The 25,389-nt window shown below is 37.6% G+C and overlaps 1 long non-coding RNA gene across 1 annotated transcript; it reads left to right on the top strand.

The window, feature by feature from the left end:
* On the top strand, positions 1-25,389 carry LOC115928675. The gene is made up of 2 exons (XR_004066162.1): positions 1-662; positions 24,795-25,389. It is a non-coding gene; the product is annotated as an uncharacterized LOC115928675 (long non-coding RNA).

Below are 25,389 nucleotides of genomic sequence, written 5' to 3'. Positions count from 1 at the left end.
CAGTCGGGTCCTATCGATCGGATTCTATCCGTTCGTCGTTATCTCGATCGGCCGCGCGGGGATCATATGGAATCCGCGCGTACTGTTATACACCTACGTGTACGACGTAAACGATTTCGGCCAACGACGATCGGCGACAAGCGAGCGTTCCGTAACCGTACGCATTTTCCGCGTTGATCTATTTCCATTGCATTGGCTCTTGATGGAGCTAGCCCAACAATCCAAAGTTAGCATAAACATTGTTTGAACTACATTGACCAGGCGAGAGCCTTGATTTTAACGGTAATAACTCACCGGGAGTTGCTACCAGTTTTGGTTTGCATTTTTTGGAGGAAACGGGAAGGACCCAAGACGAAAAATTGGAACACCACCGAAGCACTGAGCATTTGGGGATCGTACAGACCCACAACATAAAACACCGGTGCGGTGTACGTGTGTCCTCCGTGAGAAATTCCGGGACCCGTTCTCCGGCTCTGTGTACTGTGTGTGTGTAAGCCGTGATTTTATCTCCGCCGATTCCGCATAACGAGATTGAACTTTGGAGCTGAGGCCGTTTGCATGCATTTAAGGTGTACAAAACGACATCATCAAGCCGGCATTTAAAATTCTGTGGACTATATCAACGGGATACATCGATTTAATTGGAATAACATTCATTATTGGTAAGTTTACATCATGGTTTTGGTCCTACGCGCCTAAGATTAAGAACGGGATGGGAGTGTTGAGATGTGATTGTGAATCACTTGATGTGATTGGGAAGAGCGTTAATGAAACTGTGGATCAGATGTTTGAAAGTACATAGCCCCCTATAGGGTCTACATGTATGTGAAAAACTCACTAAATAAATGTGTACTGCAGTGCAGTTGGAAAGTATGACAGTTTGCACAAGATGACAAAGCATGTTGTGATAGTCTATTCTTCTTCTTTTGTTGAATTTCTCCAATACTGGAGAACTGCAGGATCCGGAGGATTCGCAGAAAGGTGATACATTATTCACTTGACTAGTAGAACTAGAAGGCACCAAAGTTTTACACACTTCAAACTCTGAAGGCTGAAGACTTGGTGGATACTCTGTTGAGCTGAGTTTTCTCACTAGAAGTAGAAGTAGAACTTAGATTTAGAATTGATGTGATAAATCTTGGTTGGATTATTATATACATGTACATGTAGATCATAGCATGATTGAATCATGGAATTATACTGTATATATCCACTAAGAGTAAAGTATAAGTGATGCCATTGAAATAATTTATTTAAAAAAAATAGGATTTGCTTTGTAGACTCCCTTTTCATTGAAAACTACTTCATACATGTAGGTCAGTAGATTATTGAAAGTTGATAATGACTTATAAGAGTGATGTAGTGATCAATTAAAATGTGAGGTACAATGTAGATATATGCTATTCTTCTCCAAACAGCATATACATTCTACATCTTTTAAGTTGGAGTAAGGAGGGAATGAAGAATTTTCACTCTGTGTTTAAAAAGATCTTACAACCTGTACTTTCTTGTGGCTTCAAACACACAAATTTTTACCAGGCTTGATCGTTGCTGGAAGGAACAGTGTCATATCTCTCAATACTCGAACTGATTTTTTCAATTTCTTTGCTCCTGGGACATTGTACATGGTACATTGTCCAGTCAAGATGCAACATCTTGCCCCTCTGCCTCCCTGGCATATAATGAGAATTATTATTAAAGAGTATGAGTACAAGAAGATAGACCTGGAAGCTCGACTGCTGTCTCAGCATTCTTCCAGTATTTGCGGTAAAGGTAAAGGTAAATGATAGCTTGTACCCTGTACAGATCCAGTCCGTAGTGTAGGACACAACTGGTGTACTTCCATAGTGTGCCGTCAAGTAGCCAACCCATGGAGACTCACTGAACCAGTCTTCCACCCCTCCCCTTAAGCTTTAGCAAAGACATTCATCTCTTTAAAGCTGACAAAATCCCACACCAACAAAAGCCATGGAGCCTTCCCATAATGAGCCTCAGTTTGAAAACCAACCACCCATAAATCTTCTTGAAAGCCGCCTCCTCCTCAAAAGGAGATCCTTATTTTATGTCTCTGCGAAATCTTCCAAAAGCCTTTTGTCCCCTAGGTAATATCCCACTCTGTTAAAAGGACAGTCAGTGTATAGTGACAATGGTGTTTGATACAATGTTTAGTTTAGGGCAGCTAACTTGATATGCTGCAGTATGTACTACATGTTTTTTCGGATATGTCCCGAGATATTGCAATGAGATTGCATTTCAAAAGATAACACCTTTGAATTAAGCATCAAATTTTTCAAAAATACAGTGAAATATAAGCTATTTTCCTGACAACAATTCATGTAAGTGATGTTTGTATCATAAGATCTTCAACTTTGTGTGTACATGTACTGTACATGTACATCTTAAAATATAGTTTGGTATTTATTGTTCAGATAGGCCTGTACATAATTAAAACGTAATTATTTAATTTAGTAAAAAAAAAAAGCATTTGATTTGGAATTTTGGATAGAGTTCTTTTTAGAATCCTATATTTGTTTTTAACTCCATCTCCTTGCATTGTAAATATACACAATTTAATGGATTAGAACCTCCTGCAAATTTCTGTCAAACTTCATCACTTGTAAAATGTAAATACAGATCTTTACAAATCCAGGTTGCAAACGGTTGCACATCTTACCATCTGGTGCAAAAACCTGATTTCATTAATGCAAGTAGAACAACTTTTTTTCCCTCCAAATTCAACTTTGCCCTTTTGCATTTTCCAAATAAGGAATACATTCATGGATCAATAATCATTCTTGCAAACTTTGTACATTGTACTGTCTTTCCCCATCACTTTGTCAAGAAGAACATGTCACATGTCTGTGGAAATCAAATTCAGTTACGTGTCCCGGTAGTGTACCTTGTACATGTAGTTCCTTTTACACGTACACTTCTATTTGTAATCCAATCCTAATACCCTTTCTATAATGCCATGCCATCAAATATTGCGGTAGTGTACATGTATTTGTCTCTGGGAGAGACAGGCACACATCCTTCACCTCTCTACCCTTCAGTTTCTCTTTCGTTGCATCCTGCATTATCCATGGGCTAGCTAGGATTGATTACAGATGACTTGTTACACCTGTTTGGAGGTGTAACGTCATTCAGGTGTTATGAAGGTGTTTTCCTGTCAGACATGTCTGGTGCTTTGATTTACACAGTGTTGGCAGGTTATGTCTCAATTCCCTGTATTATCCATTGGCTAATAATGATTACACCGGATCCGTTAATCAGGTGTTACAAAGATGTTATCCTGTATGGTGCTTTGATAACTCATGTTGGCAATGTGATGTTTCAATTCCCTGCATTATCCATTGGCTGGATTAATTACTTGTTATACCTGCTTGTGCAGGTGTAATGTCGCTCAGGTGTTATAAAGGTATCACCCTGTCTGGTGTTTTGATTTCCTCATGTTGGCAAGATAATATCTCAATTTATGGCACATGTACATGTTTGTACATGTATGTTTTGGCAATGTGTAAAATGATTGTGTGTTTTATATTTATGGCAACATGCCAACAAATACTGTATGTGCTGCACATCTGTTATGACTTCCACTATTTTGGTTTAGGATTTGACATTGTGTACATGCATATGGGGAAAAGAACTAATTCTGTCAGCATTGGTACAAATGTACATGACTTATTTATAGTACATGTACTTGTAAGTAAAATAGGTAAAACACATCGAGTTGCACAACAATTAGTCAGTTCCAACTTCCATTTCATTCATTGATGGGCAAAACCAGTCCAAATACTGATAACTGATGGGAAAACAGATCTACCAATATACAGGAGCTTGAGTGACAGCACATTGGCCACTGACCACAAAGGATTATTCTCAAAGATTTTTTTGTTGAAAAAACGAATAACAAGGTGAAAAAAAATGGATGTAAATTTGACCAACTCCATACAGCACACAATCAAAAGTCATTTAAGATGATATATGTTTGTTGAGCTCCTGAAACACAGTCCCAAACCAAGGCCATCCCCTGCCTCTCAAAATTTATGACCCTGTGACAAGGAGAAAGGATATTAATATTTGTTGTTATGAATTTGTTGGCCATTGAATGATTGAGGCCAGAATTGACCCCCAGTGCAACTCAATTTGCTTTTCATCTCAAGCCCACTCCATGGTTCAATCAACATGACTTGATTTACACAGGTGTGAGTTTACCTTTTTACTTTATTTTTTTCAAAGGCAGTCAAGGCATGTACATGTACCCAGTCTTGTTCAAGTACAGCGGATCAGGCAGTTTGGCTGTATTTAAGAGGAGGGGGAGGCACATGGGACACTAGATGTTTCTTTGTCACCTGTACATCTTTTAGTTTGCATTCTGCTTACTCATAACTTTAGAAATAGAATTTGCTTGATAGCAAAATGATCACTTATTAATTAATAATTATCCTGAGAGCCAACTGTCATTTCAAACCCCAAAAAACCCAATTTTATTTATGTTCAAATGAAAATCAATAAAATCCCTGTGGAGGGAAAAAATATGGAAAAAAAAAAAAAAATCTTGTTGAGAACGTGCAGTTTCACCATGCTCCAAAATATTTTTTAAATTGTAATCTCCCATCATTAACAACAGTTTATCGTTGCAAGTGGTCCTCTGTCCCTTATCTCTTCATTTATTATATTTACTATGCATGCAGTTGTGTAAACTGTAGTAGGTTGAAGTATGTTTACTTTCTGAAATATTCAAATATCATGTAATGAACGTTGCTACTAGCACGTAACCGCCTGTATTCTGACATGTATTGTAAGACAAAACAATATGTAGGTCAGAAGTTGCCAATATCGAGTTTAGGACTTTGGAATACATGTAGAGGATGTTTTTGATGAGAATTCATTTTGTAAGTGACTCTTAAAGCAAATAAGAGGAGGTAACATTATCATGAAGACTTTTGAAAAGTCAACTAAAGGCATTTCAATAGCCCTATCTGACGATCACCTTTTGAACTGTTTGCTCATGTATTACATGTACCGGTACATAATCTGAACATAATTTTTAAAGAAATACAATAAGATATTGAAAGTACCCTTGATTTTATTTCTTGAAAGTGTGTGCGATCATGTAAAAAAAATGAAACTGTACAATGACTCATCTGAAGAAGGCCTCATACATATTGTATACTTTACACTGTAAAAACTTGCCCCATATATTGGCATCACTTTAAAGGAGATAGCCGAAAAGGTGCATTTTTTTCTTCAAGTGGTCACCTGTAGTCCAGTCGTCCAGTTGGATGATGCATAGGCCCTTATGCAAATTTGCAACGCAGTCACAGATTTTGATTGACACCATCGTGTGAGTCATACATGTATACTGTATGCATCTTGCATCTTGAAGGTAGTATACTCTTGATTTACTCAGGTACACTGTACAGCAGCGTGTCTCTAAGTTCTAACCATACTCTAACACATCACCAGACTGTCTTTCAGGCAAAAGGGTTATTTTCCAATTCTTCGGATTGAGTCTGGGTGATAGACAAACCCATTCTCCCCCTGTTCAAGACTTTACACTTCTACAGTTGTAAACACTGTATTTTTACTTGTTTTATATTCATAGAGAGATTGAGATACTGTAGTAGGAGTTTGTGTGTATCTTTATCTGTTCGTATTTCCATTTTCCAAACTAAATTACAATTGTTAATGAGGTTGGGAAAACTACCTCAGACTGGAAGACAGACTAGAGTATCCCTGGCATTGGAGGTTGCTAACCTTTGTTCCCTGCTCCAAGAATAGACAACAGTTTGTAAAAGACATAATAAGTGTCAGTGTTGTTGAAGTAGAGTGTTTGCCCTCTCTCTCTTACTCTTTCAGTTGTTTCAAGAGTTTCTTTCATCCCCCTCTTGATTTCCTCTCTTTTTTGTACAGGAACGTGGAAGACAAGTTCAGTAAACATTACCCTTAACTCAATCCTGACTTTTTCTGTGTATAAACACAGATCTGTATTTTAGCAGATCATTAAAGGTTTTTTTTTACTGTATTGTTCTGTACTAGGGGTATCATAATTCAAATGGGGTTACATGTAAATGTACCCATTCACCCTGATGCCGACTATATCCTGAAATCTTTCTTTTCTTTAAATTTACATTGGGAATGAAGTCAGTAATTTTCCCAGAAATTTACAATTCGTATTAATTGTAGGCACAATTTCCCCTTCTTATCTACAAAATGTACAGGTAAATGGAGCAAAAGTATCAATTTCATTCATGTATAGTGTATTCATACAACTGTAGAATTCTAGCATTCATGTACACAGGCCTTAAATTTCGTCATTTTTAGGGCAAGGCCAGTTTGGCCTCGAGTACCTCATATTTTTAAGGGCACCAAGGCCAAAATATTTTTACAAAAAGGGCATCGAGGCCAAAATATTTTACAAAAAGGGCATCGAGTATGAGGCCAAAAAAATTGATTCTATTTTTGTTAGATGTCATGTGTATTTTATGAAACTTGTGCAGGATCAATTTCCCATGACTTTTAGCACCAGCTTCTTCACAGAATGTATAGAGGTCTACGGTACATACAAACAAGCAGGCGCGTAGCCACGGGGGGGGGGGGGGGGGGGGGGGGGGGGGGGGGGGGGCACGGGGGGCACGTGCCCCCCTAAAATTTCCAGGATCGGTTGAAATTTTGTAGACCCCTTTTTTTTACCTCGATCGATTACATGTATGTGCCCCCCCAAACACCAAACTCTGGCTACGCGCCTGCAAACAAGGCGGCGGCCCGCAAGCCTTAGATTTAGCAGCCAGGAGCAAGGGGCAATTTTTTTTTAAGTTGCCCTTTGCCACGGGAATTTACCAGAGCAAGGGGCAATTTTCCAAAAACAGATAGGCCGCTAATCTAATCATAAGTTCAAAGAGAGTCTACAAATGTTAATTTCATAATGTGAATAGATCGAACGATCAATTTAATAACTTTTTAATCTTAACAATATGAACAGGAAAGATTGATTAACATCAAACTTGCACATTAAACAGTACTTTAAAGTAACTAAAAATATTGATGAGCAAATGAATAAATAAATTGTCAATTTCACAAACATCGAAAGTCAGAAGGACTTAATTGGCAAGTTTACCGGGCCGGGTATTCCAAATCAAAATCGCACCTCACACACAAACCTTCCGCCACTCTCTCGGTAGTAGGACTAGGAGCAAATTTGAAGAAATTATCTTTTTAACTGTTGTATAGAAAGGTCTACATAGGCCTAACTAATGAAATAAGATGTAAAAATGTCCTTATAGACATTCGACAGCTGAAAGTGACACGCTCAGCTCAGTTGCGTAACGTGCATTCACGAAACCAAAATCGTTCCTCGCACACACACTCTCGCCACTTTTGGTGGGAAGCTGTCGGGCTGGAAGTTTGCTAGCGAAACCGATGCACCCTCGGAATTTTACCGGGACTCGAAACGTTCGTCTTGGGAAGCTGGCGGGGTAGCTTTTTGAAGCGAGGTCGGCTGGTGGCAAAATGAGAGTAACTACGATCGAGAACATCGTAGGTGTTCTTAACTTATTAATAAGATAATTCTAAATTCTATTTGAGATAAAATAATAAACTAGGCCTACAAACAAACCTCGACAGATCTCTAAAGACTATTTGAATGCTTGTTTATTTCTCCATTTGACGATTTGTTTTCTTGATCCTGGCCTTCGATTTGTACGTACGTGCGTGCGTCAACAGCATGCACCATATGCATATCATGCGATCGCATAATATGAACGTACGTACGTACGTGCGCTAGTGCATTGCCTATATAATAACAAAGGGCGCACTAAATACGAAGCTAGAAGAGAGCTCGTGGGCGGCAAACTGTTCGTGATTCGTGTATTTTTACTGTTCTAATAATTTATGGGCGCATTTTCACGGAAAACACTTGCGCCTTGCCGTCTAGTTTTAGATGATTATGGGCGCAATTGGTGGTTTTATGTGCGCAAATTTAAAATAAAAAGGGCTCGTCCAGTTGGAAAAAAAGGCACGTCGGCCAGTTTGAAAAAAAGGGCACGGCCTTTTTGGCCGTGAATATATCTTTTTTTGGGAGGGCACCGCGGCCAGTCATAGGGGCATCGACGGCCTGGCCGTCGATGGCCGTCGATTAATTTAAGGCCTGATGTACATGTACATTATGTTAACATTTTAAAAGTGTTTTAATATGAAGTACTGTATAAAGGTCTCATTAAGATTTCATTTACTCCCCCTCACATACATGTAGCAATATCCTGTTAATGGATTCTGTTAGATCCCCCGCACTGCTCTTGTCCGGAAATTGAGGATGAATGAATTATTTCCTGTATTGGTATCAACTACCTGAACTTTGTAGATATACTTAATCTCATGTGACAGGCTGACAGCTCAGTAATAGTCACTTTGTTTACGTCTTTATCTCTGAGTTCTCAAAATATTCAATGGTTGTTTTACATTTCAATGGTAGAATTCAAATTCTGTTCTACATGTACATTCAGGATAGGAACTACACTGTATACATGTACATGTAAATCTTTTCTTGACATGAATTTGATTATGCGCAAACATGTACAGTGTATTCATACATGCCAACTGTTCAGATTAAAGAGGAACATTCCTCTTTTTGGGAGAAGATAATTATCATTTTAATGCAGGTGTTCCTCTTCCTGTACAAATTTGTCTGTAGTATTGAATAGGAGAGTTAGGATTGTTCCTCTTTTTTTTGAAAATAGCATAATTTGTACAGATTTCTGATTTTCAAATGTTGGCATGTATGATGTATTAAGGTTTGTGCATTTCTTTATCAGTGAGTCTGCATTTTGTTTCATGCTTTATATCTTTGTTTGTTATCTTTGTCAAGAGCCAGTTGGATGTTCACTAGATCTGTGTAAAATTAAAATACATGATTTTACACCCTTCTGGCGCACAACATACAGACATATTGTTTGTGAAAAAGCAAGGTACACCTGTATATTAGAAAAGATGAACTTGCCCTGCGCTGATTGTTATCTTAATGCCATACACTCAGATTGAAAGACTGTGATTCATAGGCTCGATGATTATTTGTGGCAAGCTTGAAAATAAAGTATTGTCAGTGATAATGCATTATTTCATGAATTTACTGAGATATTGAGATAACAAGCTCTGATGAGAATGATTGTTGTTATTATAGAGATACCTGTAAGTGTAGGGAATCCATCATGTGAAAGTGGATATAAATGTTACATGCATGTCCATGAGATGGTATTGTGTCGTGAAGATGTTTTGTTTGTCCTCAAATGACATTTCAGATTTTCAGTATCATCTACATGTATTTGCTAAATTCTGATATCTTACAAGTTGGTTTGAATTAACAAAAACATGTACTTTAGGAACGTGCATTTGATAAGATTTTATCTTTTTTGATTGCAAATATTGCCTTGCTTGTATAGTACGTACATGTATGTATGTTTACAACATGATATTGCAATTTTTCGAAAAACGTCATCTCTCTCCTTTTGCTGCATTAGGTACAGATTGTACAGTCAATTCGATATGAAAGAGAAATAACTATGATATATGTAAACTAAAATGAATGCAATAGTACACAGTACATCGTATAGTTCATCTTAAAATTGTAGCTAATGATTTTGTTTGGAAGGATATTCTAAAACAAAGAGAATTGGATCATTCTGACCTTTGAGGTAGACTGCAATACCAGTAGATTTCAAATACCGCTTTATAAAGTGGTATTTTTAGCAACATCTTATCTACACGTACTGTACATTGGACAAAGCACTGGGAATTTAATAAACGATTCCAAATCCTCCCCCCTCTTTCTCACATGGTGCAACTGTAAACCTACTGTACATGTATGTACATGTAGATTCCATATTAGTAGAAAAGCTCAGTCTCTCTCTCTTTCTCTCCTTCTCTTTCTCCCTCTCTCCCTCTCTCTCTCTCTCTCTCTCTCTCTATCCCTATCTCTCTCTCTCTCTCTCTCCCCTCTCTTCACCTGATCTGCTTCTCCAGTCTGAATAGATTAATCCCACAGTCCGTCCTTTCATGGTGCTTCTGGTTCCCTGCACTCGACCCGATAAGCCTTCCCTTCCATTCTAAAACCCTCCCATTTCTCTAAATGCTCCCTCAGAAAAGAATAGAAGGAGAGAGAAAACGAGATTTATTGCCGTTCCCATGCGCTGGGAGATTTTCCGGTGCATTTGTTTCGGATAGACAGTCGGGTACAATTGGAAAGCGTCCCGCTAGCGAGCCATTTATTCTGTCTTTGTGCGGGGAAATATGTTTATTACTCGCTGCCCATCGGGATGGAAAATTCTACTGATGGGAAAAGGGTTAATAGAACAGGATATTTTTAATGAGAAAGCGCAATACAATGTCAGGCGGAATGAAATTCTTGTGGTTTTTCCCTTGCATAAAAACACAATTTTATTCTGTATTCAGACCCGCACGCGATATACATATTCATTTATGTTGCGGTTTATGCAATATACAGATGAAATCATTATGATAGAACGTACTTGTACATGTACAGTACGTGATTGTGCAGTGTACTACAAGGCTATACTTTGCTTGTTGCTGGGGTTCAGAATAATGATGGAGGTGAAATCGGTTTCATTGGACCTTGTTTTAATTGGCATACATCCTGCACATTCCAGTTAATTAAAAAGAAATTAAAGCAACTGCAATTTAAAAGATGTACAGTATATGTACAATGTACATGGACATGTGTATCTTACTGTCTCTTTCTCTTACCTTCTCTCTGTGTGTGTCTTTCTCTCTTGCTCTCTCCTCTTACCTTTCTCTCTCTCTCTCATCTTTCTCTCTCTCTCTCTCATCCTTTTTACGTGAATATCTCTGTTGGTTAATGGTTAGTGTATTTTCTCTTTTATCTCTCTTTATCACTCTTTCATTCTCTCCTCTCTTCCCTTTATGGGAGGCTACTTTGTGTTCTTATTCCTCCCTTTACTTCCTTTTTTAAATATTCTGTCCTTTCCCCGATCATATTCCTCTGTTCTTACTCCTCCCTTTACTTCCTATTTTTATATTCTGTCCTTTCCCCTTTCACATTCCTGTGCTTTTATTCCTCCCTTTGGCTTTACATCTTTTGAAAAATCTCTCCTTTTCTTCCTTTTCTTACTCTGTCACTTTCTATCTTTCCATCCTGTGAAAATCCTACCTAATACACCCAGATTTAGTCTGACTCAAGAGATGAGATTTAACTTGGATAAATGCCATGTCTTTTAAATGCCTCTTTACTTTGTCTTTTCTGAGAATTTGGAAGCTACAGTATGTACACCATATTACTCATTCTTTAATAAACCATGCTAAAAGAGAAAAACGGTAAAGTCTTTTATCTCATTCTCTCTCTTTCTCTTTCTTTCTCGCTCTGTTTGAAGTGTTCTTATACAGTGTGCGGTCCCATGCGTGTGTTTAGATAGCGGGGTTGGTGGTGTGTTGAGCATACAACTCAAAACTCTGCATTGTGCACACACATTATGCATTTAGAGACCGCCTCGTCTGTCTGGCATACATTGTACACCGTCCCATTACAAAGCTGGTAGAGGCCGGCATTTGTACGCTGTACATGTACCATGCATTATGTGGAGCAATCTTGCATTTCATCCTGGAGTAAATCAATGCAGATGATAGTCTGAGCTTTTGATGATAAAAAGAGGAATCATGTATTGAATAATGTGAAGGCAGAATCTAATAAACTGTTTGGTTTGCATAGGAACATGTATTCCTATAATATGCAAAAAAGTATTTATTATTGAAGAAAACAAACAAACTTAAAAGTGTTTCTTTAAATGATTGAATAAGATATAACTGGCCAAAGTGCTTATTGTACCTACTGTTAAAATAGTTAATGTTATTATTATTTTTTACATTTTTTAATTGTAAGCCATCTTAGGGAACATGTAATTCGTGATCTTCACTAGTACAAGTTCATGTACATGTACACACAAAGATAATTATTTCAAGTTGAATTTACCCTACACATGTAAAATATACACTGCTAAAAAAAAAAATCCACAATGCATTGCATTATTTGGGCATCATGACAGTAAGCGTTCAATATAAATGTGTGTACATTTGGTACTTGAACATTATGCATACATGTACATGTACATGTACATTTTGATTGATAATAATTCTTAGAAACTTTTTCTTTTCACAATGTATGTATAGTTTGTTTAATAGTGCTAAATGCAATTTGTGGTATCATTGTTTGAAGAAATGACTAATGGAGGGATGGAATTAACATGGTGACCATGCCATGTTGACTTCCAATGGGTTCATTTGTACAAGGTGCAGGTCACTCAGTGGTAGTCTCAAAATGTAGACCATGGTTTTTGTGATATTGTTTATTTCTGTAGTTCTATTGAGGAGGTACTGTAGGTACAATGTATGAAATTGAAAACATGCATCGCATCAGGGCAGGGAAATTGTAATATGGCAGGACGTCAAAATGGCCGTACATGTCATGTAAAGTTTACCATGATGTTTATGAGTTCAACTTTGGAGCTACTCTACATGTAGTCTGCACTGTTTTTTAGCTATTAACAATACTGCTTTGAAATTCACGTTTGCACAGTACTACCGGTGGTTATATTATGAGACTATTGAGGCATTGATTTTTTGTGCGTCCAGCAAGCGGCCCATGTTAGCTGCTGGGTCAGTCATCAGGCCCATGCTCACCTTTCAGTGGTATTTGGCATGTACAATAGAGCCCGTGTATATTTATAGAAACGATCTTTGTAGTACATCAATGCCATCATAATGGCGTTGGAAATGACTGGTAACTGCATTCATTTATTTAGCCTTGGTGTGAAATTCTTGGGGGGGGGGGGGGGGGGGGGCTCAGAGAGATGGCCACCAAATATTGATTGCCACTGCATTTGTAATTGTGTGAGTACAGTGTACACTGTACATATACAGTACATGCATTCCATTCGTGGAGATGATGTAATGTACATTTACATTCAATTTACTTGTACATGTACAGGTTTACAATTTACATGTATTATATTGAATGCAGAAATAATATTGAAACAAACAAACACATACGTAGAAGTTCTCTTTGTTGTGGAATACATTGTAGAGCATACCATTTCTAAGTTTCTGTGCATGTGTACACTGGTACATGTAGTTCATTTACAATTTCATTGTTTAATCAGCATGTTAAAGTGAATATTTTAATATCATCAATCAATTTTAAATGGATTAAAATCTATGGCAATGGCATGGCAAATGGCTTAAAAGGTCTCTATGGAATATTCTGTAATTAGTTTAGGTACTGGTATAGTTAGATATATGTACACACCAGATGTACATGTACAGAATATACATTATACTGTACATGACAATTGTATTTTCCATACATGTACAAGAAGCCCCAAGTTACGCATAAATTTATGCCACTACATTACAACTCGATGATCTTGTTTCCATCCAAAATTAAGGCCAACTTCTTGTCAGTCACTTGAAAGTTGTAAGTAGGGGCCCTGGCCATTAACAGAGCCCTAGTCTTGCACTTGATAGATCATATCTTTGCCCTAGACCCTAGGATATTTCATTGTTTTCAGATTTACATTACAAATGTAGTTGATTAACCCAGATAATTCTGTCTGCTATTGATCAAACACCATAGGGGGCTGCTAGACATATTCAAGTGGCAAAAGAAAAAATTACCTGAAAGGAGTATACATCTAGCCTAGATAACGCTCTCTCTATTGGCGCCATTGTTGGTTCTCAAGTTTGTGGCTGAGATCTACATGAATTTTGTTGCTGTATTTAGTCGTGGAATAAAATTATCAGCTTAAATGTGTTTGCTTTGTTTCAAAATCATGAAGGTGTTCTTCAACACTTTTAAAACATGTACAAGTATGTCACGACAGAATTTACATAATGATGAACATATTGCCTTGAACCATCACCTACATGTATACCAACTCATTACACGGTACAAGTATACATGTACATGTACATGTACATGTACAGTGTAGTTCTTAAATGTTCCCTTGTAAGTATCTGTGTCCCCTTTAATACCCCATTGAAGAAAAAGAAATGAAAATTGCAATCTAATTTACCTTCTGTGCTGTTCAAAACAAATCTTCTACTCTTTCTTCTTTTCTCTTAGAATCTGTCTTCTACACATTTCCATTTCCATTAAACACTTACATGTTGTATAGATCTAGATCTTTCCTCTTCCACATTTTACTTGTGTTATATTACAAGTACATACATGTGTATATAGTGAATTTGATTTAAAATACTAAATTCATTCAAACTAAGTCATTTCTCTCATAATCCTCTGTCACTTTCTACGTACATGTAATACCACCTGTTATTTTCCATGTTTTCTCCACTTCTCGTCCTATTTGAGCCTTCCTGATTGCCCGTTTTCCCTTTGTTATAAATGACAAATCCTTTCCATTCTCAAGAATAAAGGAAAGATTAATGAATATTTGATCAGCTTGCCTTTTTCATTAGCCCTCCATCTCTTTGCCGTTGGAATCTTGACCTAAAAATGAACATAATCCAACTGCCTCGTAATCCTCTTACACTGTACATTGAACATTGCCTCAGGCTTTTTGGTTTCATTGTGTGACACCACATCACATACATAATAATAAATAAAAAATCCATTCTCATCAGGAATATCACTTTCGTTATCTGTATAATCCGTAGTACCAAATGCAAAGTCATCCTCATTGTCTATTCCTAACTACACATATCTATGATATATTTTTTGGTTGATGCATGCTTTCTGCTAAATTGTTGAAGGATGGATCTGTCAAAATTTCAATTTTGCAATTTGCTGGGTCTTATCCTCAATCTCAGGTCGTATTGATGATACATCTCTATTCTGTACAGATCTCTTGTGTCTCTTTCTCTTGTCTTCTCACTTCTTCAATTTATCATACTTTTTCTTAAATCTCGTTTTCTCCTCTCTCTTTGTGTTTTGTTCCTGATTTTGACTGCATTATGTACAGTATACAATGTACGGTACATGTACAGCTAGTGATACTTACTTCTTAGTACTTCTATTATTGTTACATGTAGTTTTGGAATTGAATTCCAATATCAATCTACAGTGTACATATAATGGAGCATATTTCAAGGCATTCTTTTGGAATCTTCTTGAATGTACTGAAAAATCACAAATTCAAAGGTGCTTCGAGAAAAACTTCCCTAAGTGGTCTCAATATGATAACCTTTATTTTCTTTTGGTTGCCAAAAGCAAGTTGGTTTAATACTGCTCTTTAAATGCAGGCTGTGTACCTTTGCCAGATGCACAAGCAGACAGACTAGTCACTTTCTGAGTAAAAGAAATATTTGACCTATTTCTATTTTTTCAAGGATCCCGACAATCTGAATAACATTTTTTGCTTCTTTTCCCCAATGTGTCATCACAGTCTTCATCTGGCATTTATCCTACCCTACAACCATCACAATTTCTTACCTTTTCACCCCAGTTCACCTTAGCTCCATATATCATGCCCGGCCGTTGACAGGTTCCCATGAGCAGTCTCATGTAACAAGTGGATCACTGCCAGCTCTAACCTGCTCTAATTATCATCCCAACTCTCCCGAACGAACAGTCAAGATTTAACCCAATTATTTGCTCCAAATATGGAATCAGATTTCCGATATTTGATACACCATGTCGATAGGGACATGAGGGGGGATTGCGAAGAAGGATAAAACGAAAATGGTTGAGAAGTAGAATTTATAGTGATTTTTGAGTGTCACATGTGTCATCGCAATGTCATGTTTTATGGATGTGCTCGCTGCGTAGGGATTTCTGATGCCGGTGTTGTAATGCCAGCGCATCGGGTTTCGCAGGAACCAAATTATCATAAATCTTTGTGGCACCTTCGAAAACATGTCCTTCAGATTGTGGGGAAAGATGCACTACTCAGCGCATTATCCAGTTTTCAGAATAAAGGCAAAATTATTCTAAATCTTTAGCGTTTTATTATCACTCCTGGCAATAAATGACTAAACTGGTGTATGTCTGGAGTGTGCAGAAAATTTTGTTTGTTGTTTGCTGATTTTAAAAATGTAAAGGAGAAATCGGTTGAAGCATTGTAAGGAAAACAACATACTTAACCAGATTAAACCTCAAATGGAGAAAGAAATAAAAGAGAAATATTCTTTACATATCACTTGTAGTTGTACACTACTACATCTACACCATGTAGACTGTTGTAGTGATGAGTATGGCAAATGAAGTATCTCACATGCATAATATTATCGTTGCAGTTATGTAATACCCTTTTACATACTATGCATACAGTGCGGCATAGTTCACCACTGTCTGTATTGTTGTATCATAAGTACTGCATAGTTAATATCTATTCAGTGGGGACCCTATATACAGTAGTTTAGTGAGTGAGTTGGTGAATGGCCTTTGTGGTACTCCCCACTCCCTCTATTCTTATCTCAAAGATGCTCTTCGTATTGTCTGTGTGCAGTGGGCTGATGTAAGCCTTTTGTTGTGGCTTGGCCGGGAACCAAAGAGAAAATCTAGAGTGCTGAAACATTGAGAAGGGAAAACTTTGTTTATACTGGGCCCATTGTATGAAAAATATGAGAATGTGGTGGGAGAAGTGAAAGTAAGAATTGAAATTGAATAGAGGACCATCTTTTATGCATTGGGGGTATGCAAGTGAGTGGAAAAGAGGCATTGTTCGCTCGGAAGCATGGAGAGATGAGGGAGAAGTTGATTGAATGCAGAGAGGGGATGGTTATTATGATTATTACTGGAGTTGTGGTTTGGCTATTTTCAGACTACTGTAGTATCTTGAAAAGTTATAGTCCCTCTTATTACTTTTGATGTTCTGTTTGTTCCCTGTTCTTAGTAAAACCCCAAGACCTCCTACAGAGCAGAATAATGAACGATTCATGTCTTGGTGCTTGGTGCGCATTCATGTAGGTCTCATTTTACATCTTCCATCAAATTCACGGAGAGTAGTGAAAGGAAGCAAAAAGGGGATCTGACTGCAATATTAGCCTGAAGACTTAAATGAATTATTCATTGTAGTTAAAATTGTTGGTTTGAGAAAGAAAAAATTGGAATGGTACCATGACAGCAAAGTCTCTTTTAGTGAAGCCATCACTTCATAAAATGGCAAGGTGTTTAAAAAACGAATTGTATTGTGGATTGCGATTGCCAGAAAATGGTGATTTGTGATTTCTAGAAAAAGGGAGAGAATGTTTTGTAGTTTTCTATTCTGCAAGGTTGAAGTAGTGTGAGAAAGGTGACCGAAACTGGAAGGCATATCCGAATAGAATAGCTGGAGGTGGAGTTGCCAAATTGAAGGAAAGGATTAAGTGTGTTTGGGGAGGATAATAAAGGCCAAAGGAATACTAGAAAACGATTTGGAGAGAAGTTAATAGTTTGGGGGTGACGAATTCAAACGGAGACCCATTGTGATTCATGAGAACCTTTCTAACTGCTGAAATGCAACTCCACATGGCATATGGTATTGAATGAGTGAGAGAGAGAGAGAGAGAGAGAGAGAGAAGAATGGGTAGGAGAGGGGAGGGGTCGGAAACAGAAGAAGACGGGCTGTGTTCACTTTTCCGCATGTTGAAGAAATTCATGTTTACAGTCTTTTTAGATTTGGTAAAGATTGCTTTCAATGCCTGCTTTATTCACACTCTAATACCCCTTTCAAACTGGATGCATTCGGATGCATCCGATGAAAAGGCCACTATCAATGCTACAGAGGAGAAAAAGCTGATAGAATAGCCGATGAAAAGAAGAGAAATCATGTCTCCAATTTCTTAAGCATAATGGGGCAGGTTGTTCTTGATTATAAGAGAATTTAAGCGAGGCACATGCATGTAGAACTTGAATGCACGAATCCCCAAGGGCCCCTCCCCAAATCATTCTTTTTTTAACCGCTCCTCCACTTGAACATTCTGATTTGTTTCAAAATCAACATTTTACCTATGTTTTGAAAATATTCGTGTTGATACAACTGAAGCTGGACATATCTGTTCATAATACATCTTCAGAACTTAATGGAGGAGGCTCTAGGAGTCGGTTACATGCGCATGTGAACTTGGCGGCACGAAAGAGACGAAAGCCCTCCCGCTGGTTTTGATTCTCCTTTTCACAACTTTGCGAGAAGTGTTTGGATGAGGTTTTTTCAATTTCAGCCATGCCTGGGAGACAGACGAAGGAAAGGGTTTTGATGAAGAAAGGAAAGGGGTAACTTATCGCAGTGAGATTCAAGTTACAAACGGAGGAATTAAATGTTCAATTTCTAATGGCTTTTCTGGAGCTTGTTTGGAAGGGAACATGATCAGTCAACAGGCCCACTTTCAGTTCCAAGATTTAAGTCACCTTTAGACCTTCGCAGCCATCTTGCACATGCACGTCGTCGGGGTTGCTAGCTTCAAGATACTTTCCTAAGACAGTTGGTTCTCGTATGGCGCTTTGTCTGTCAGAGTTGAAACTCCTGGCACTCTTGATTATAACCCCAGCTTTAGCACAGCTGCCATCATGGGGCTCTAACATTACAAGGAATTGATTCCTGCCAGGTACCCATTTACCTCACCTGGGTTGAGTGTGGCAATAAATACAGTGTCATAGCTACAGGTATGAGGAGATCGAGAGGAAAGCATGAATGTAAGAAAATGAAAGGAAAACTGAATACATTTTATACAACCTAAGCAAGAAGTGATAATGTAATGTAGTTTATAGAAGATGTACATGTACAAATGGTGGATCTTCTGACTCTTAGGAATGTCACCTGCGTTAGATACATGTAGCCAGAAAACGTGGTAGCTCTAGAATACACTATGAAAACGACTGACAAAGAAAGCGGACAAATACAGTTCCTCAGGTAGACAAAGGAACATCCCTTTACTGCTATTATGTAAAAATGTGTAGAACAGGTGTCACATGCATATTCACCTTTTTACATAATAGCAGTGAAGGGATGTTCCTTTGTCTACCTGAGGAACTGTATATTTTGTCCGCTTTCTTTGTCTGTCATGTTCATAGTGATAATAATTCAAGCGAATATCCATCTGGCTCTGAGCAGAAGATCACTGTTTACGTATTAGCTGTTATTAATGCTGATAATCTTCTGGAGCATTTGCATAATTTAGCAGTTCACCTCCATCTGTTGGAAACGTTTAATTTCCAACCACCTTTAAATGCATTCAATTTAGCTTTTGTATTCACTTTATCTACATGTGCCTACATTTGTAACTAGCCGACTGTCTTTTGGGTGTGAAACGGGCCGAGGGAGCTCATTTGAAAGTAGCTCTGTGGGATGTGACATCCAATACGCTTCTAGAGACTCCATTCAGAAGTAACGGCTGCCGAAAATAAAGCATCTGATTAACAATTGATTTCGGGTTCGAGGTTATTTGAAAGGCTACTTTCCGCGCTGCGAGTTCACCTGTCTTCTTTCCGCCATGTGGGAGGTTTATAGCAGACACTTGATCGATGTTAGTTTCGCGGGAGATGGGATGAGGGGATCCGCTAACCTTTGCTCTTCAATTTTGCATCATTTCAAATTACATCTATTGGTAGGTTTGTGCAAGGATCGAGGTAGGATTTTAGAGCTCCTTGGTTAAATGAAAACCTAAAAGAAATGTACAGTGGGAATATTAGATTAGTATCCTGAAGATTTTTTTCTTCTCCATTTGGCTAGCAGAGATTATGGTCAAATATATACAGTTTACATAACATGTCCAAAGCTAATGCAAGCCTATACATACACATGTAGGTCATATTCATGAATACATGCATCAAGTACAAATGTATGAGATTTGAGTTGTGTGTATGAATGCAATATGAAATCTTCATCTGCATCTTAGGATGACACACTCATGTTCAACAGGATGATAATCACATGCCAAATACATACAGTGTACACACTCTCTACAATTGAATGGCATGCAAAACACATGCAGTACATGCAATGCAATTTGTAGTCTGCATTTGACCAAGGTGTAAAATCTGTGAATTGACAATTATATTTCTTTAGTAGGCTGCAATTATTAAAATGGACACCAAATTTTAGAATGCATGAGCTGAACCAGATCTCAAATCTAAAATGAATCAGCGCATCTGTAGGTGAGGTATAATTTGTATCTCCAAAGTTTTGGACTGCCATTTTTACTTTGGTTATTTCATAAGGAACTGTCTTATTTAGAATACTTTTTATTTTCTGTAGTCCTGTTTACCTGATTTCATTAAAATGCAAAATAGGTCTAGAAATATGTAGGCTTGGCTTGACTCGACTTGCTACTGAAACGTGTCAGGTAAAAGTCACGTAGGGTAATCTAGATAGAAGATCGAGGGAGCACGGCAAACCACGTACAGTAGTTATCCTTTTATGTTGGTATTTGTGGTGCATGAATATATTCATAGAATCATGACATAAGGCATGAAAGTGTCACAAACGTGAAATTTTAATGCAATGATAGGGGACTGTAAATTCACCTATTCTGGTGTACCGAATAATGGTTGTTTTCAGTCTGAGATAGTGAAGAATAAGAAATGCATTGGTGCAGAATACAGTTTAAAGCTAATAAATAGCTCTAGAAAACTTGAAAAGAGCTGTGACAAAAAGATTAGATAATACATAAATTTACTACTTGATGAAATCTTGATGTACATGTACCTACAGGGATGTACATGATCAATTTTAAAAGAGTTTTTGTGAACAGGAAATCATTTCACACTGTACCAAAACACTATCTATTTTTCAAGGTCAATTTATCAAGCTCTCATCTCCTGTTTTTGGTTGAAACATGTGCAATGCATTAATTATTCAACTTGTTGTTTAAATCTAAGGTGTTTTCTATTCAATGATGAATACTTTTACCCTAAGTGTTAACAGATTTGTTATTTTTTTTATTGCAAACTTATCGTGCTATTAGGCGTAATTGAAATAAAAAAAAAGTAGAGGGTCTGCCGCTTGTAGCACAAAGCTAGTGAAAGCTGTAAATTATGAAGGCTGCCAGCTGAAATGGTTTCTGGTATGAATGGGCTAGATGCCATGTCTCATGTCGCTTCATTTCCGCAAGTTTCGCTGCAACCTCACGCTTTCCTTCCATCCTCCGACCGACCGGCGGATCGTACGGATCTCAAAGAGCTTCCTGCGGAAAGCAAGGTGCAGGCATAGTTCGGCATGGCAACTGGAATTTGGTTCAGGGGGATGAGGAGGGCAAGAGATTTGATCATGTGTAGTCCTCACATTTTAAGGTTTTGCCGAGCAATGCATCATGTCAGAGCAGTAACCCTTCGATTCCCGCGCATCAAGAATATTGAGGTTCATCTCCTGTGGAAATAGATGTAAATGCAGTAAAAAAAAAAATAATCTAGGATATTAAATTTAAATGCAAATTTTGTAGAGGTTTCAATTAATTTTCTAAACCTGATGGATATTTTGGAAGGGGGGGGGGGGGGAGGAGGTAATGTTAATTGTAGGCACAAACTATTTATTGGTACATGTATATGAATTTGAGTTGTAATAGACATAAAGTGGATCACAAATGGGAGAGCTACCGGTACATATAATCAAATCTATTTCATACTAAAGCATGTACAATTTACAGAGTACATGTCACAGTGTCATTAATGTCCATATTCAGATGAGACTGCATAGAATTTATCTTAGATTGAGATATATTGGGTATTATTTCGGCTAGAGCTTTGATCAGTAAGATGTGAGTCATGGCCAGATATACCTCTTCCAATTCCCCCCGTCTGAAGGAGAATCAGCTCTAAATCCCCCTGAAAATGAAAAAGTAGTTGGGAGACTGGGAGTGACTTCTTTATGAAGAAGTACCTCCTCTTGAAATAGAAGTGGACTAGAGATATTCTTATAACCCGTTCCCACCATGAAGAAAAATGCAAAACTCTGACTAAAAAGGAACATTGTATGAAGAATCATTTTAAAGCAAAAGGGATGTACACATTGAAAAAAACAACCTGGTATCACTATCATCCGTATCATCCATCTTCATACAAGAAACATTGTATAAAGGGACAAGAGGTTTGTTCCTGATTCCCTGTTTTGTGCTTTTTTAGGATTTGGTGTTGTATACAATAAGTGTGATTTTTCACATTGATATTTCAAGACCATATCTGAACTCAAAAATGAAGTTTATATTTGTATTCTAAATTCATTTACTTTTCCATTTATATCAAGTTTTATTTTCATTGGATAGGGTCTTTGAGAATGTTATTGTCATATAAATTAATACCTGGGCCTCGTATTTCAAAGAGTTGATATCAATCGCAACTATGTACATATTTATGAGATAGGAGACTGCAAACTTGCGATTGATTGGAGGACTTGTGATTGATTTGGATCAATCGTAACTGTTTGTAAGACGGAGCCCTGAGCTCTTTTTCGGTATAGAAGAAGTATTTTGGAGCTTTCCAGAGCCAAATCGCTCACCGCCCCTGCATACTTTCTTCCACCACTGCTCTGAGTCATCGCATACATGTAAACTTATACGGTTCTCTCTTGTACCATGAATAAAATACGGTGAAATTTGGTAATGTGAATGGGGGGTAAGTGGGTTCCTAACCGGGATGTGCATGGGTTACTGACAAGAAAAGCTCTTCAGGATCTTCTATTGATTGCTGTCCGATTCATGAATATTCAGATGATGATTCAGTGAAAGAGAGAAGGCAATTTGTTAAGATTGGGTGAACATGCTGCAAGAGGTGTATCCAGGCATGGGCATGATTGATTTGATGCACTTCAATGGAAAAGTCAGGAAGACATGTGACGAATCGGAACAGATCGGTGAAGTATAGGAGTAAAATGAGAAATTGTAGCATGTCTTGTCTATTGGAGTAAGCCCATGTACATTTGTACAAAAGAATAAAGTAGACAGCATGTACTCTCAATTCATTGAACTAATTGAAATGTATTTCTTTTGTTCAAACAATGCTTTAATATAAACACTTTACATGTAGATACTTTACAATAATAAAGTATCCAACATTTACTCTCAAGACATCAAAATTCATTGAAATTGATTTCTTTTGTTAAACTTTTGTACTAAAATTGCCAATTAGTGTGAGGGAAAAAGATTTATCAACATAGACATATTTGTTTTTATCCAAATAATTACATATTTCATTGTTACTCTATCAAAATATCAGGCAGTGCTAGAGAAAATACTATTGGTGTTTGGTTTGCTGCAAATGCCAGAGAATATGATCCACTTCCAGATTTACAAAACTGAAATGAAATACCACGTTTCTCATCATCTCTCACACTCTCCACCAGCTGTGCTTCTCGCTATAGCACCAGTCCATTAATATAGCGAGACACAATACATCTCCCATCATTCTGACACAGAATACTCTCTCCGATCAACAAATAATGAAGTTATGGATTCATTGTGAATGGAATCTATAAGTATAATGCCATGGATTAGATACAACTGTGCCTTGTGTACACAGGCGAGGGATATGATATGAGCGCTGTCACCTTAACTCATCGCAGAGCATTCTATCAAAATCATACAGTTCTGACCTTGGTGAAATGGCGCTGCTCTCGATTATTACTTGCCTCGCTTCCCCTGAAAGTAATTGCATGTATTATCCGTAGAGGCTGATTATCTTGCTCACGTTGATGAATTTTTCATCATGTTTGAAAACATGATGATCATGATGTATAGCTTGTTTGAGTTAGGAATCTGTAGCTGATTGGAAATTCATATCTTCTTTTGTTTTGCTTTTCATGGATGTTATCTACAGAAACACTGTTCATTTTTAATGTTATTGGAACTTGGATTTAAACAAATTATCCCCATTTCTTGTGCTTTTCATGACATTTCTACTTTCTTTTCTCTTCCTCGCACATTATCTATGTACATGTACAGTATGTCTGTCTTTTTGTCTGATGATCTACTGTGGCAAGACTTGTTTGGGGCTTTATTTCCTCAAAGATATACATGTAACGTAGGGTTGTGATTGGGTTGAAGACTAGGTTTAGGGTTCGGGTTAAGGTTGGGAACTTGGGGTAAGGGTAAGGTGTGTTGTTTTGTCCAGGGTTTAAGTTAGTACTTCATTTTGTGTCTGGGGAAATAACTACACAGCCCGTGTCACCTGAGCGTGTGTCATGCAACCCTCTTTGTCTATTTGTGTCCTTTTTAATATGTAATTCCATAATTTAAGGATAATATTTCATATTTCATCTTCACATAATTATATTCTTCAAACATTCCAATATGATGACACCATGAGCCATGGTATTGGATAACATCACACACTCTGATTCTGATATAACCTTCACACCACCATCAGCTTCCTACATTACACGTACAGTACTTGTCTATGTAGCCCCCTTGCAATTCAATTTAGATTCATATTCAGATCTTGGAGTCATTAGCAGCCCAAGCTGATAGCTTTTCCGCTCCACGCTCAATCAAACTCCCATTTGTCGCTCGTTTGGCGCTCATGGCTGTGGGGGAAGGCAGGAGAAAATCACTAGAGGAGAGAGAGAGAGAAAGAAAAAAGTGCTGAAATGCATTTCATACATGTGATGTCATATTCACTCCCCTGCACGTCATGAACATTGATAGCAGCCTTCAATGTCTCACTATCAACTTGTTTAATTTCCTCTTATTTATGAAATTACGTCCAACAATCTCAGCTTCAGTATTTTAAATCCATTTGAAATATCTCGGGCTACCATGATGATGAAGGTACTGTACTAGTAGCAAGTGTGCTCCCAAGTTGAACTTCAGATTATGATGATATTTTCTTTTTTCATTTTTGTTCACAGGATCTTTAACAGTGACTGGATTAGCATTACAAGCAGGACAAGCTGCTCAATTGGAATTTAGCACAACCACAAGGTAAGGGTGTAGTTTCTTTAACTTCCTTAATTTTTACAACTTGACCTTATGGTAATTCATATGAGCTAAATCAGAATCCCAATTATGGAGTTCTGAGTAAATCTTCTATATTAATACATGTACATGTAGCTCTAAAAATGATTTATTGTATATACCAACAAAGCTTCAGCAACATTATATGTTTTGAGAAGTTAGTTATTGAAGATATTCTTGTGAAGAGACTAAACTTACCACAAATAGTGCCATCTGTAGATGTTTGTGAGCTGCAATGTGTCACTCTAATGAGCTTGATTTGACTGCACACAAACAATGCTTTGTAGGGATAGAGAAAGTTTGCAGGGTGAATCATTGCAATTGCATGTGCGCCGTTCACACGTCGCCGATCTCTGTAACAACGTGCCGTGCAAGGCCTGGTTACCCACAAGTATCCGCAGAGTGGGTGTTTGGTTCTGTGCTGCTGCGGATGGGTTCTTCTTAAGAGGGCACAGGAAGAGCAAAGGTATGGGTCTCAAAAAAGAGAAG

Source organism: Strongylocentrotus purpuratus, unplaced genomic scaffold (assembly GCF_000002235.5).
Source record: "Strongylocentrotus purpuratus isolate Spur 01 unplaced genomic scaffold, Spur_5.0 spur5_scaffold_3, whole genome shotgun sequence".
Lineage (NCBI taxonomy): Eukaryota > Metazoa > Echinodermata > Echinoidea > Camarodonta > Strongylocentrotidae > Strongylocentrotus > Strongylocentrotus purpuratus.
The sequence above is the reverse complement of the archived record's forward strand: the minus strand, read 5'-3'. Positions and strand labels throughout refer to the sequence as shown.